Source organism: Giraffa tippelskirchi, chromosome 1 (genome assembly GCF_054371585.1).
Source record: "Giraffa tippelskirchi isolate mGirTip1 chromosome 1, T2T-mGirTip1v1.2.pri, whole genome shotgun sequence".
Taxonomy (NCBI): Eukaryota; Metazoa; Chordata; class Mammalia; order Artiodactyla; family Giraffidae; genus Giraffa; species Giraffa tippelskirchi.
The window spans coordinates 105,288,538-105,302,481 of NC_137275.1; the positions used below are offsets into that span (position 1 = coordinate 105,288,538).

Here is a 13,944-nt window from a genome sequence, read left to right on the forward strand (position 1 = left end):
AGAAACGGGAGTTGGCAGATTCTATAGATGGAGTTACCACCAGTGTGTGTGCAGGAACTCAGGGATTTGGGGCTACTCTCCCATCTCTCAAACCAAGTGTCCTGGCAGAGGAAGGGGGCCAAGGCTGAACAGCTGGCTGCCCTTCAGGCAGCGGTCTCAGCCCCAAGGCTGGCCGACCAGGGGCCCTGTCTGGGAATCTCCACGTGTGCCTGCCCCTGGCCTGGAAGCCTCTCCCTTTGGGTTGAAGGACTCCAGAGATCTTTGCTTTACAGGTACCCAAACAGAGAGCCAGTAGCAGACTTGTCTACATCTGCTAACCCCCAGACAGCCCTCCTGGGACATGCCTCATCCCCCTGGGAGTCCTAGATGTCATCCAGATGTCACCCACAGCAAGGACTCCTGTCCCATCTCAGAAGACATTGCTAGGCATGAAGGGAGTGCTCGGCGCACCCGCCTTCCACATACACCCCCGGCAGCCGATCTAATTGGTTCAGTTTGGAAGCCAAGGGACTCTTCCAGAGCTCTGATAGAAGTTAAACAGTACCACATGCCACCTTTCCACCTCCTGTGAGTGTCACCATTACTACAGACACCAATCAAGCGAACTTTCTGTCCCTGGGGACTTCACTTCCCCCAACATTCCCACCCCCACCACTCAGACACCCCAACCACTTATAGTGGCCATGAGGATGGGAACCTCTGAGGTTCTCGTTTCCAGTGGCCACCTCCCCACCTGACCCTGTCCCGCCTGGTCAGGGGCCTACTTTGCTTCCTGAGGAGCATTTGTCCTCCTCCCTAAAGATATGAGTCATCACCAAGGTTTAAAAGGATGTCAAAGTATTGTAAGACCTAAAATCCCATGTGTACCCTGTGTGTGCTCAGTCGTGTCTGACTCTTTGCGATCCCGTGGACTGTAGCCTGCCAGGCTCCTCTGTCCATGGAATTCTCCAGACAAGAATATTGAAGTGGGTTATCATGCCCTCCTCCAGAGGATCTTCCCAACCCAGAGACTGAACCTGCATCTCTTGTGTCTCCTGCATTGGCAGGCAGGTTCTTTACCACTGAGCCACCTGGGAAGCTATAGAGGAGGACAGACGTCCTCTGGTCTCTTAGGGTGTGTGGCTGAGTCTAAGCATTAAACTGACATAAGATGGGTGAGCAGGAGGAAAGCATACACATCTTACTGATATTTGACACATACTTGGGACCTTTCAAAATAGAATGAAGTCCCAAAGAACTGAGCAGAAAATTAAAAAAAAATTTTTTATTGGAATAGAGTTGATTTACAATGTTGTGTGGTTGTGTGTTTCAGATGTACAGCAAAGTGAATCAGTGTGTGTTTTACATACACATATATTCACTCTTTTTTAGATTCATCAGTGGAAGGAGGCTTATCAAATGGTTGGCAGGTCCCAGAAAGGAAGCACTAATGAGGTTGATTTAACTCAGAAGCAAGAGAAAGCATTGGAGTGTGTTCAGCAGGGTCAGTCAGCCTCCACCTTACACACTCACTGGTGGCCCAGGTAGCAGGAGGCAATGGGGTGGAGAGGCCGCCAGCAGTCTGGCAGGGAAGCACTTGTTTCAGCCATCCAGGTGAGCATGGTGATGCTCGCGCCAGTCTGTGGAAAACGGGAGCAAGAGGTGCCAGATTCTCTTGGTGCTAGGAGCTCAGGTTCACTGGGATTTGAGTGAAGATGCTCAACGATCTTCACACTTCTAATTTGAGCAGTGATTACACTAATCCCGAGAGAAGAGAGGAAGAGAAATAGATCTAAGGAAGAATACTGTAACTGAAACCCAGGGAGCAGAAGCTCTTAGGAAAGGAGACCCTGGCAGAAATCTTTCACGTGTTTCAGAGAGAAGCCAGCGCACTGTGGGCCAGGGGAGCATCGTCTGGATTTCTCTATCACTGAAGCATCACTGGTGTTTGAAGAGCAGTGCCAAGGACTAAAGGGTTGGTCCCAAGGACTCAGAGGAAGGGGAGGAGGTGCAGACAGTGTGTGTAGACCACAAGGGGGAGCCGTGCCAAAAAGAGGAGGGAGAGAGTGCCGCAGGAGATGAACCTTGGTGGTGTTTTCAATGGAAGTGACCTGAGTCTGCTAGTGGAATGAACAGCAGCGCCTTCCAGTTGACAGGGTCAAGGGGGAGTACAACTGGCTGAGGAAGAAGGAACTGGGAAGTTTGAGGTGGTACCTGGTCCCATCGTAGGGGGCTAGTGTTGGGTCTGGTGGTGCCTGGTGTCTTCTCAGACTCTAAGACCGAGAGGGTGAGCGTTCATCACAAAGTTGAGAGAGAACTGAAAACAGAGATGTCCTCTCATCAGAAAGGACTGCAGAAGAATGTCAAGGGCTGTGGAGTTGTACCATCAGTTCTACCATCATTGTAGAACATGCAGAAGTCTTGTGGGAAAGGCATCAGCTATGTCACAGTTTGATGGGACACGAGCAGGGTAAACTTGCCCTGTGTCCAGACAGAACACTGGGGAAAGTGGATCCAGATCGTCAGCTGCAGGCAAGGTATGGAGGGGAGCCAGCAGCGGACTGGAGAGGTGCTGCCTCGGAGCTCACCCAACAGGACACACTTCTGGGAGGTCCCCAGGGGAGGCAGCTGGAGGGAGGGGCTGACACACAGAGAGGGGTTTGTGATTGTTGACATGCTGGACAGGGTCCAGGTGTGGTCACGGGAGTAGGTTGTTGAAGTGGAGAGCGAGACTAGAGCTTCCGGTGCTGTTGAAATATGCTGGGTGGAAGAGGGGGAGGACTGGGTCAGGGGTTGCTGAGGTTTCACATCCTCAACTCATTAAAAACCCTGAACAGCCACAAAATACCACACATACCCAAACACTTCCCATCTCAACAAGTGAACCGAAGGAGAAACCAGAATGCAATCAGTTGTCCATCAGTGAAAGGCTCTCAGTTGTGGAGCTTGAAGGGTGGATCAGGTCACAGAGAAAACTGTGGGCAGACCTGTAGGCCTGATCCTGGAGCTCACCCTTGGATCTTGGTGCCATTGGTGTCGGCATCTTGGTGTTGGCATCTTGGTGTTGGATCTTGGTGCCATTTACTGCTGTGTTACCCCTCTAAGTTTTATTTCTCTCATTTATGAAATGATAAAAATAATAATGCATATCTCATGGCATTGTTATGAAGGTTACTGTGGTAATAAATGTAAAGAGGTCAGCATATTTTGAACACACAGTGGCTTTGGCTAATGCTACCTCTTATTATAACACAAAGTCCATATTTCTGCTGCTGACAAATACGTTATCACTTTCTGACCATATTAGTTTACAATATTGGGATAAAGTACAACAGACTTAGTGGTTTGAAACAGCACCCATGCATTTCCTTACAATTCTGCAGGTCAGTCCCACAGGGCTACAGTCAAGGTGCAGGAGTGCTGGTCCCCAGAGGCTCTCCAGGAGGATCCATTTCCTTGCTTCGCCAGCTTGTAGAGACACCAGACTCCTTAAACTGTGGCCTGTCCCCCTCCTGACGGCCAGCAGCATGGGCCCCCCAGGCTGCTGATCTCAATGGGCCTCGGCCCGCAGTGGCTCAGAGCAGGGTTTCGGTCCCCCAGCAGAGCCTGTGGTCAGTCAATGCAGGGAGAGTGCTGAATCCAAGCCATTACACCACCAGGGACCAGGGACCAGGTGTGGCCTGTCGGCTGTGTAGAGGTGAATTTCCTCATGGAGATGGAAAGTAGTGAAACTAGTAAAGTGTCTGTTAGGAGGAAAAAGAGTACCTGTGTAGACACATGGGGGGCTCAGAGATAGTCATGCCCTCATGGTGGTTTGGACAAGACCTGTGCTTCTTCTACCTGACTGAATGCTACCTCATGAGACTAATTAGTTAAGGAGGACAGTTTGCCATCATTTTCTTCAAGGTAACATGCAACAGTGGGGTTCTTTTCCGTGATTTGAGAACTAAAACCTACGGTGACATTGTTTTGTAAGTAGTCTATTTTTTCTTTGTTCAAAGAGAAATAGATCAATGAAAATTTAGAAAATTTAGAGGGGATAGCAGAAAAAGTTATTACCCATAATCCCAGGATTCAGAAATGACTAAGGGGTTTTTTGTATTTTGTTTTTGGTTTTGCACTTTTATCTATGATGACACTCTCTCTATTTTAATTGAGGATATAGAACATTCATATTTATGTATTTATTATTATCCATTTTTATTGGGGTATAGTTGCTTTACAATATTGTTAGTTTTTGCTGTGCAGCAAAGTGAATCAGCCACACATACACATATATGCTCTCTTTTTAGGATTTCCTTCCCATTTAGGTCACCACAGGGCACTGAGTAGAGTTCCCTGAGCTATGCAATAGGTTCTCATTAGTCATCTATTTTATACTTGGTATCAAGAGGGTATAAATGTCAGTCCTAATCTCCCAGCTCCTCCCACTCCCTCTTCACCTCTTGGTGTGCATACATTGGTTCTCTATGTCTGTGTCTCAATTTCTGCTTTGCAAATAAGATCATCTCTATCATTTTTCTAGATGTTATGTGTAAGCGATATTATTTGATATTTGTTTCTCTCTTTCTGACCTACTGGAGCTTTCCTGTGAGGACATACAGGACCCTGGGGGAGGGCAGCCAAGCTGGTCTCCAGTCTAGCCTCCCAGCTCCAAGTAAATCCATCTCTGTCTTCAAAACTCAGCAGTTTGAGCCCAGAGGAAGGCCAAACTCACTAGCGTTGCTCTGTTCTTATTTGCTCTGCAGTAAATACTTCCAAGGGAAGATACTTGGCTAGTGAAATTTTAGCATATGTGTATAATACCACCTCCTCCTCATTCTACCCCTAAAGGTTTCGGTGCGTGCCTGTCCAGTTGTTTTGTGATCTACATTATTTTAAGTGTTTGAACATTGCTGACTGCTTGCAAGCAGTGCACAAGCTGTGGTCTTTGATCAAAACCAGTGCTACTTCCGGATGACCTGAGACCATCCCTACAGAGCGATCCACCCACCCTATCTTTCCTTGTGGATGATTTGTAGCCACCATTTGGTTTTAGTATTTTTATTTCCTTTTTCTTTATGAAGTGTGATTGGAGAGGAAAACAATTAGAGTGGGAAGGGAAAGTGTGGTAAATTCTTGAGTTAAAGGAGACACATGTATTCAAACCGAAATTGGGGTTTGTGGATGTATTTGCGAAATGACAGTCAAGGGTCTATTTCCTGACTGTGAATCAGAACATAACTGTGTTGGAACTCGTTCCTTTAAAGACTTCCATGGTATATGTTAACCAGTGAAACTAGTAGAGAACAAAATGATGATTTCACAATTATCTATCCATCCTCCCAGGATGCTGAGCATGCATGTTTCAACTTCCGGAACTTCTTGCTCTGAGAATGGCATTAATCCTCCCTCGTCAGCATAATACCAACATTGATGTTCAAACAACCTTTTCTGGGTGCTTGTCACAAGAGTGGATCACTTTCCTGGAAGACAGTTGTCCGTATTTTCTGATTGTTGCTGATGATGGCCTGAGCCATCTACAGATACACCTTTTCAACTTTTTAATCCTTCAGTCTTGGTCAATGAAGGTAAATGCTATGCTATTCTCTGGCCAGTCATCTGATATCCTTCGACCTTATGCAGAGCAAGTACAAAAACAAGATGTTTTTCTGTAAGGTAATTTTCACCTGAAAGACAAACTTTTAGAAGTTCACAAAGTTTTCTAAATTACATGACTCGGTTTTATTTTTACCTGTTTTATGGAAATTATCATAGGTTTAACAGAGAGGTATAGAAATGATAATAATAAAATAAAAATGCTTTCATTTACTGGGCAGTTATTGTCATAACAGTAGTGCTTGGCACTTTCTGTGGATCACTTTGTTTAACCTTCACAGTGACGCCGTGAGGGAGGTGTTAGTGTCATCTGTGTTTTGCAGATCATGAAAGAGATACTTGAATAAATAATCTGCCCATTGTGTGTGTGTGTGTGTGTGAGTTGCTCAATCATGTCTGATTCTGCAACCCCATGGACGGTAGTCTGCCAGGCTCCTCTGTCCATGTGATTCTCCAGGCAAGAATACTAGAGTCGGTTGCCATTTCCTTCTCCAGGGGATCTTCCCAACCCAGGGACTGAACTGGGTCTCCTGCACTGCAGGCAGATTCTTTACTGTCTGAGCCACCAGGGAAGCCCCATCTGCCCATTGTCAACCCCAGATGAGTAATAGAGCCTGGACTTGAAAAGAGGCAGCCTGACCCCAGTGCTTCTGTCCTTAAATGTGGCGTGTCCTTCCGCCTCCACTTAGGAAGGCCAGACACACATCCATGCACCAGTGAAAGGGTGGTGACTATGGCAGCTCTTAATGAGACAACAACAGAGAAATTTGATGAAGAAGGCAAATAAATTAAATACAATTTTTCAAAAAAATTGGTCCAGTTGTTAAGAATCTGCCTTATAATGCAGGGGATGTGGATTTGATCCCAGGTCAGGGAACTAGGATCCCACATGCTGCAGAGCAACTAAGTCCATGTGCTACAACTAGAGAGTCTGTGTGCCGCAGTGAAGGATCCCATGTGCCACAACTAATACCTGATGTAGCCAAATAAATGCATATTATTTTAAAAGGAAAATTAAAAAAATTATTGGCCATGTTGCGTGGCATGTGGGACCTTAGTTCCCAGACTAAGGATCAAACCCATGCCCCCTTCATTGGAAGTGCAGAGACCTTAGCAGTAAATGGACTGCTGAGGAAGTTCCTGACATAAAATTATTTCCTAACAGAAAATCATTAGTATAATTTTCAAATTATTTAGAATTTTAATCCTGTGATCTTATTATTTTGCTGTATTGGTAAAATTGGTAATGATTGTAATATACTTTTGAGAGTTCAAAAAATGCTCACCAATTTTAGAAACCTGGTTCCTGTCTAATTTTCACTACTTATAGGGAATTTAGAATATGAAGATAATTCTACATATCATCAAAACGATTTTTGAGTTAATTAACGTTTTTCACTTTTTTTGAGTTTAGTGTCATACCCCTCCGGGCATTGGAGACATCCATCATAAGATAGTTTACTCTGCTTCCATTAGAACTTCAGTCATTAAACTATCAGAGAAGACCATGGCAACCCACTCCAGTACTCTTGCCTGGAAAATCCCATGGACGGAGGAGCCTGGTAGGCTGCAGTCCATGGGGTCACTAAGAGTCGGACACAACTGAGCGACTTCACTTTCACTTTTCACTTTCATACATTGGAGGAGGAAATGGCAACCCACTCCAGTGTTCTTGCCTGGAGAATCCCAGGGACAGGGGAGCCTGGTGGGCTGCCGACTATGGGGTCGCAGAGGGTCGGACACAACTGAAGTGACTTAGCAGCAGCAGCATGAAACTACTTCCAGCTCTAGTTGCCTGCAGTGAGCAGGAACAGCCTTGGGTTCCTTTCTTAATTAAATTTTTTTTATAATGATAAGTTGTCCTATAATCAGTATATCTCATTTTATTCTGTTAGTGCAATTTCTGAGTCTGAGTTTGAAGAGTCCTTACAAAACTTCCTTACTGAACTTTCCATAAGAACAGTATTTTTTAAGGGAGGACTTATTTTTGGTAAAATAATTTATATGAACACTCACCTTACAGAGGTTATTTCATTGATCAATTTGGGGACTATGTGAAATGCACATAAAATGCTATGTTAATCGCTGTTACTGGATGTTTATTACTGGGGTGGGGGTTATGCTGTTCTCTCTGCTTATGTTTGAAACTTTTCTAATATAATATATTGCATTAAATGGGTAAATAGTTTCTTTTTGAGATGTTGAAGATGTTCTAAAATTAGACTGTGATGGTGGTTGTACACAGTTTTGTAAATTTATCAAAGCCATTGAGTTATACCCTTAGAGTGAGTGGATTTTATGTCATGTTAATTACACCATCATAACGTTGTTAAAAAATGAAATGGGTCCAGACAAAAATTAATTTGGCAAAAACAAACTAGTGCTGTTTGGCAGGTTTTAAAAGCATTGTTGATGCTCTATAATTACATTTAGGCCTTAGGCAGCATCACTAAGAACTAAGCTAGTGGAGGTGATGGAATTCCAGTTGAGCTCTTTCAAATATTAAAAGATTCTGTTAAGTGCTGCACTCAATATGTCAGCAAATTTGGAAAATTCAGCAGTGGCCACAGGACTGGAAAAGGTCAGTTTTCATTCCAATCCCAAAGAAAGGCAATGCCAAAGAACGTTCAAATTACCACCCAATTGTACTCATCTCACACGCTAGCGAAGTAATGCTCAAAATTCTCCAAGCCAGGCTTCAACAGTATGTGAACCGTGAACTTCCAGATGTTCAAACTGGATTTAGAATTGCCAACATCTGCTGGATCATCAAAAAAGCGAGAGAGTTCCAGAAAATCATCTATTTCTGCTTTATTGACTAGGCCAAAGCCTTTGACTGTGTGGATCACAATAAACTGTGGAAAATCCTGAAAGAAACGGGAATACCAGACCACCTTACCTGCCTCCTGAGAAATCTGTATGCAGGTCAAGAAGCAACAGTTAGAACTGGATATGGAACAACAGACTGGTTCCAAATCAGGAAAGGAATATGTCAAGGCTGTATATTGTCACCCTGCTTATTTAACTTATATGCAGAGTACATCATGTGAAATGCCAGGCTGGATGAAGCACAAGCTGAAATCAAGATTGCCAGGAGAAATATCAGTAACCTCAGATAAAGAGATGACACCAACCTTATGGCGGAAAGGGAAGAACTAAAGACCTTCTTGATGAAAGTGAAAGAGGAGAGTGAAAAAGGTGGCTTAAAGCTCAACATTCAGAAAACGAAGATCAAGGCATCCACTCCTTTCATTTCAGGGCAAATAGATGAGGAAACAATGGAAACAGTGAGAGATTTATTTTCTTGGGCTCCAAAAGCACTGCAACCATGAAATTAAAAGATGCTTGCTCCTTGGAAGAAAATCTATGACCAACCTAGACAGCATATTAAAAAAGCAGAGACATTACTTTGTTGACAAATGTCCATCTAGTCAAAGTTATGGTTTTTCCAGTAGTCATGTATGGATGTGAGAGTTGGTCTATAAAGAAAGCTGAGCACCGAAGAATTGATGCTTTTGAAATGTAGTGTTGGAGAAGACTCTTGAGAATTCCTTGGACAGCAGGGAGATCAAACCAGTCCATCCTAAAGGAAATCAGCCCTGAATATTCATTGGAAGAACTGATGCTGAAGCTGAAACTCCAATACTTTGGCCACCTGATTCGAAGAACCGACTCCTTGGAAAAGACCCTGATGCTGGGAAAGATTGACGGCAGGAGAAGAACAGGACGACAGAGGATGACATGATTGGATGGCATCACCAACTCGGTGGACACGAGTTTGAGCAAGCTCCGTAAGTTGGTGATGGACAGGGAAGCCTGGTGTGCTGCAGTCCATGGGGTCGCGAAGAGTCAGACACAACTGAGTGACTGAACTGAATTACATTAGTGTATTTTTTTTACTTAGAAATATATTGTAACAATATTATCTTCAATATATGATTTTCTATAATTGGAGAGTAATGGAATGTTCTATTTATGTGACTTGCCTTCCTTTCGCAGAATAAGAAGAACATTGAGAATGCTTATAAGGCGCTGATGGAGGAACTGGAGGAATGCCAAGCTTTACTGTTAGGACGTCTTTTTGGAAATTTAAAATGGAAAACTATGTTGGAAGAAGTATTGAAGCTTTTAAAAAAGCTTTTTATTTGAATGAATCATTTAATTATTAAGAAATATGCAATAATTGTAGAGTTTCCGTATACTTCTTACTCAGCTTTCCCTCATATTAACATCTAATATAATGAAGGCACCTTTGTCAAACCAGGAAACTAATATCACTATAATGGTAAAGAATGCACCTGCCAATGCAGGAGACACAAGGGACATGGGTTCTATCCCTGGGTGGAGAAGATCCCCTGGAGGAGGAACTGGCAACCCACTCCAGTATTCTTGCCTGGGAAATCGCATGGACAGAGCAGCCTGGTGGCTAGAGTCCATAGGGATGCAAAGAGTTGGAAATGACTGAGCACACACACACACACAATAATATTAACTAACAAATATATTAATAACAGACTTTAATAGACCACTTTTGCTGATTATCAAAAAATTCTTCACAAAGTTTATTTTTATTGGATGTGTAATAGCTCTCTAATGCTGAATATTTAAATTGTTTGAAAACTGGCTTTAACAAATAACTCTGTAGTGAATGTCTTGGAGCATAAATCTTTGTACACATTTTGTATAGCTCACTAACCTACATACCTGGAACTTGAACAGTCAATCCAAAAGTATCAACATGCTTAATGGAAATCATATGTACTGCCAAATGGCTCTGCAGTCACTCTGTACCTATTTATACTCATCGGCAAAATGGAAGAGAAAGGACTTATCCTGTGATTTCCAGTGCTACTAACCTTAAAATATACTTTGCTAATTTGAAAGTAAAAATATGCTATCTCATCATCTTTATTCCTAAAGAGGTTGGACACTTTTATCAATATTTGTATTTCTTTTGTAAATTATCTATTCATCTCTTATTAAAGGCTTAGATACTTTATTATTGAGAAAGAAGCTTCAGTTAGACATGACTGAAGCTCACTTACTTCAGTCATGTTTGACTCTTAGCAACCCCATGGACTGCAGCCTACCACATTTCAATAAAAAATTAAAATTGATTCCCAGTCACAGTTGACAGACAGCTATTCAGAGAATCGTGGGCATGGTTAAGGGGACCCACGGGGCAGCTGGACTCCCAAGAAGAGCCTGTCATCCGTCTCTGAGGTCTGAAAAGCAAGCGTTTCTCTCTGGGCAAAACTCCGGCCGCGTTTGCCTGGCATGCTGAGTTCTTCCAAAAGTTGCTGTGGTTTCTATGTGCTATTTTACAACTGCCACAGTGGATAGGAGAAACGAAAAGGAGAGGTGGAAAGAGCAGATGAAGGAGAGACACAGCTGGGTAGATATACGCAAGTTGGTGGCAGATGACATGACCAGGGGCCAGTACACCTCCAACTGACTGTTCTGAGTGAATCTCACTGATCTGTTTGGATGGTCTCCACACGTGAATCCACCGAGCACATGGTCACCAGGTTCCCTGCTGCCCACCCCCACCCCCACCCCCGCCGCCATTCTATACTAACTTCCATCCTACCGGCAAAGTCAGTCATTCCTGAGAACCTTGCCACAGCAAAAGCACAAGGCTTGGTCTCTGGAGTCGCTCTAATTAAGAGACCGTGTCAGGATTTGCATTTGGCGGCTGCAAGAGAGAGCAGGATTAGCAGTGGCTTACCCTGCTGGGGCAGCGGGGGCTGCAGTGAGGATCCATGTTAAATCTCTTCTGTAGCCTTTATAGCATTGGTAAGTGTTTGGTAATGTTTGTAAATAAAGTGTAGGTTGATTGGAAGAAAGAGGGGATCAAAACAGCCCTAAGTGTGAAGTATGGAAAGGCCAGCAGTGAGGAGGAAGAGAGAGGATGTCTGTGACCTAAGAACAGGAGAGGAATTAGCCAAATCTGGATCCGGTGGGGTTAACGGACCGTTTGAATTAAAGGCTCTAATGTTTACACCACATATTTATGTCTGGTCACTGTTAGGATTCAATACATCTTGCCAAGTTTTAGCCAGATTGTTAAAGTTATCTCAGTATTTTTCTTTGAATATAGTAGAGAAGGCATGGAAATACTAGCTGGAGAAAGATTTGTGCTCCTCCGAACTTAGACCAACTTGGGTTTTAATGACCTTATTTTTGTCATGAACTACAAGATTTTTCTTTTTCTCCATCACTTACTTACATGGCTACCTCTCAATTATCCATAGAGGTGATGGAGTGTATATAGCTGCATTTTAATTTTATTGAGTTTTCTGTACTCCAAAACCTTCATTAATGCTGAGTAAATAGTGAATTTAATTGGGACAGGTTGACAGGCCGAGTGACTAATCTTGGATAATCGAACATTTGTTATTTTTGATGGCCGTTTTAAACAGTTTTGTTGTATATTCTTTACCAAGGTGAAACCACGGAAGACTTCGGTATAGCTGTGCAGATGGTGAAAAGGATCTGCTCTGTGATGGAAAAATACCCAGAGCTTCTGCAGGAGGCAGACCGGCAGCTCATAGCCAGTTGCCTGCAGTGTTTAGGGTTCAAGGAGCTGGTGAGTTCTTGGCATCCAGTGCATAATGTTTTCAGAATAGCTCCATTTTAATAGAGCAGCTGTTAGGTGTACAGAAAGCATCTTGTACCCACAGTCACCTCCTGTCAGACTTTTTCTATTGAAAATATTTGCTTCACGTTCTTAATCATTATTAGTGATCCAGATGCCCCAACCTGAAAAGTGAAAGTGAAAGGGAAGTCACTCAGTCATGTCCGACTCTTTGCGACCCCATGGACTGTAGCCCACCAGGCTCCTCCATCCATGGGATTTTCCAGGCAAGAATACTGGAGTGGGTTGCCATTTCCTTCTCCAAGTAACCTAGAACTGGAACATTTTACAAATGCTTGTCTGGACAAAGCAAATTGAATGCTAGATAGTCTCTGCAGACCCTTAAAACTAGTCCTGTGTTTAATTCTAGGAGAACATTAAAAGCTGTATTGTGATTGTTTAATTGTCTTTGTATCAGATTGTAGTTCAAGTACTGTGATGGGTATTTGAAAATCTTGATGTGTGCTTTTTACTCTTAGTTAAGATAATGATTCAGATGGTAAAAGATTTCTTCAATAAATATTGCAAAATTTCAAAGATGGTAAAATGCTTTTCTGATAAAAATTAGTTTTCAGTCATTTTATTTTAAAAAATAAATAATTGTGATCATTTAAATGATGTTATAATTTAAAATCACTTTCAAGTTGGACTTTTAAATGAATACAGGTCACAGGAAAGGGCGTAAAGGAGAAGAAAAATGACAATACTCACAGTGAGTGTTGGGCCAGCCCGGTTTCAGCTGCAGTACATGGGCCACTATCTGGTACACGATGAGAGGAAAGATCCAGACCCCAGAGTTCAGGACTTTAGTCCTGACACCTAGCAGGTAATGCCTGAATTTTCTATTGTATTATTAAATCTGATCTCAGAAGCTACTCATGATTGTGTTTCCTCATATCATGTTGGCATGAAATTCTTAATATTGAATCATGTCATTTAAAACTGCCACAGGAAATGTCAAATGTGGACTTTTTCCCATTTAAAGAAAGTGACTTTTCCACATCATCCACTTTTTGTAAGTGGACCATCTTCTTGGAGGTGTTCTGGTGGATTCACATGTGTGTACTTGAAGTTCCGACTGTATCATACGGAGCAGCCTCCAAGGTTCCCCTGCGTCAGTAGGGTTCCTGTGTAAATACAGAAAAGCGCACAGAGATTCAGGGAGGTTAAACAGTATAGACAGTCATTTAGGTATTTATAGCCCATATCTGGGACCACAGTAACTGCTTTTCTATAAATATGTGTAAGAATAACATTGATGGATATAAAATTAGGAATGCTGCTGCTAAGTCACTTCAGTCATGTCTGACTCTGTGCGACCCCACAGACGGCAGCCCACCAGGCTCCCCCGTCCCTGGGATTCTCCAGGCAAGAACACTGGAGTGGGTTGCCATTTCCTTCTCCAATGTATGAAAGTGAAAAGTGAAAGTGAAGTCGCTCAGTCGTGTCCGACCCTTAGCGAACCCATGGACTGCAGCCTAAATTAGGAATAAAAGGGTGCATTTCTGCATTGGTCCAACCTTATGAATTAAACATGCTTACCTACAAGAGAGCCATTTCAGAGGTTCACTCTCATAGGCTGTCTCATCAGCATCTGACTTCATCCTCCTTGTGTTGGTGCTGGTGGTGCTGGTCGCCCACAGGGTCTCTGTTGCTGCTCAGGGGCAGGGCCCAGGTCCTTCCTGCCCGAGGGCTGACCTGGGGCAGCCGAGGGCTTCCAGGAATCCTAC

The 13,944-nt window shown here is 43.3% G+C and overlaps 1 long non-coding RNA gene and 1 pseudogene across 2 annotated transcripts in view; both read left to right on the forward strand.

Moving 5' to 3' along the window:
• LOC145515742 (putative ATP-dependent RNA helicase DDX60) overlaps nucleotides 1–13,944 on the forward strand; it is a 37,897-nt pseudogene that overhangs the window by 13,046 nt on the left and 10,907 nt on the right. The window contains exons 4-5 of the transcript XR_014060990.1: nucleotides 12,024–12,193; nucleotides 12,888–13,040. The product of XR_014060990.1 is annotated as a putative ATP-dependent RNA helicase DDX60 (transcript). The remainder of the gene's footprint in view (nucleotides 1–12,023; nucleotides 12,194–12,887; nucleotides 13,041–13,944) is intronic.
• On the forward strand, nucleotides 5,308–10,467 carry LOC145505751 (uncharacterized). The gene is made up of 2 exons (XR_014053268.1): nucleotides 5,308–6,022; nucleotides 9,962–10,467. It is a non-coding gene; the product is annotated as an uncharacterized LOC145505751 (long non-coding RNA).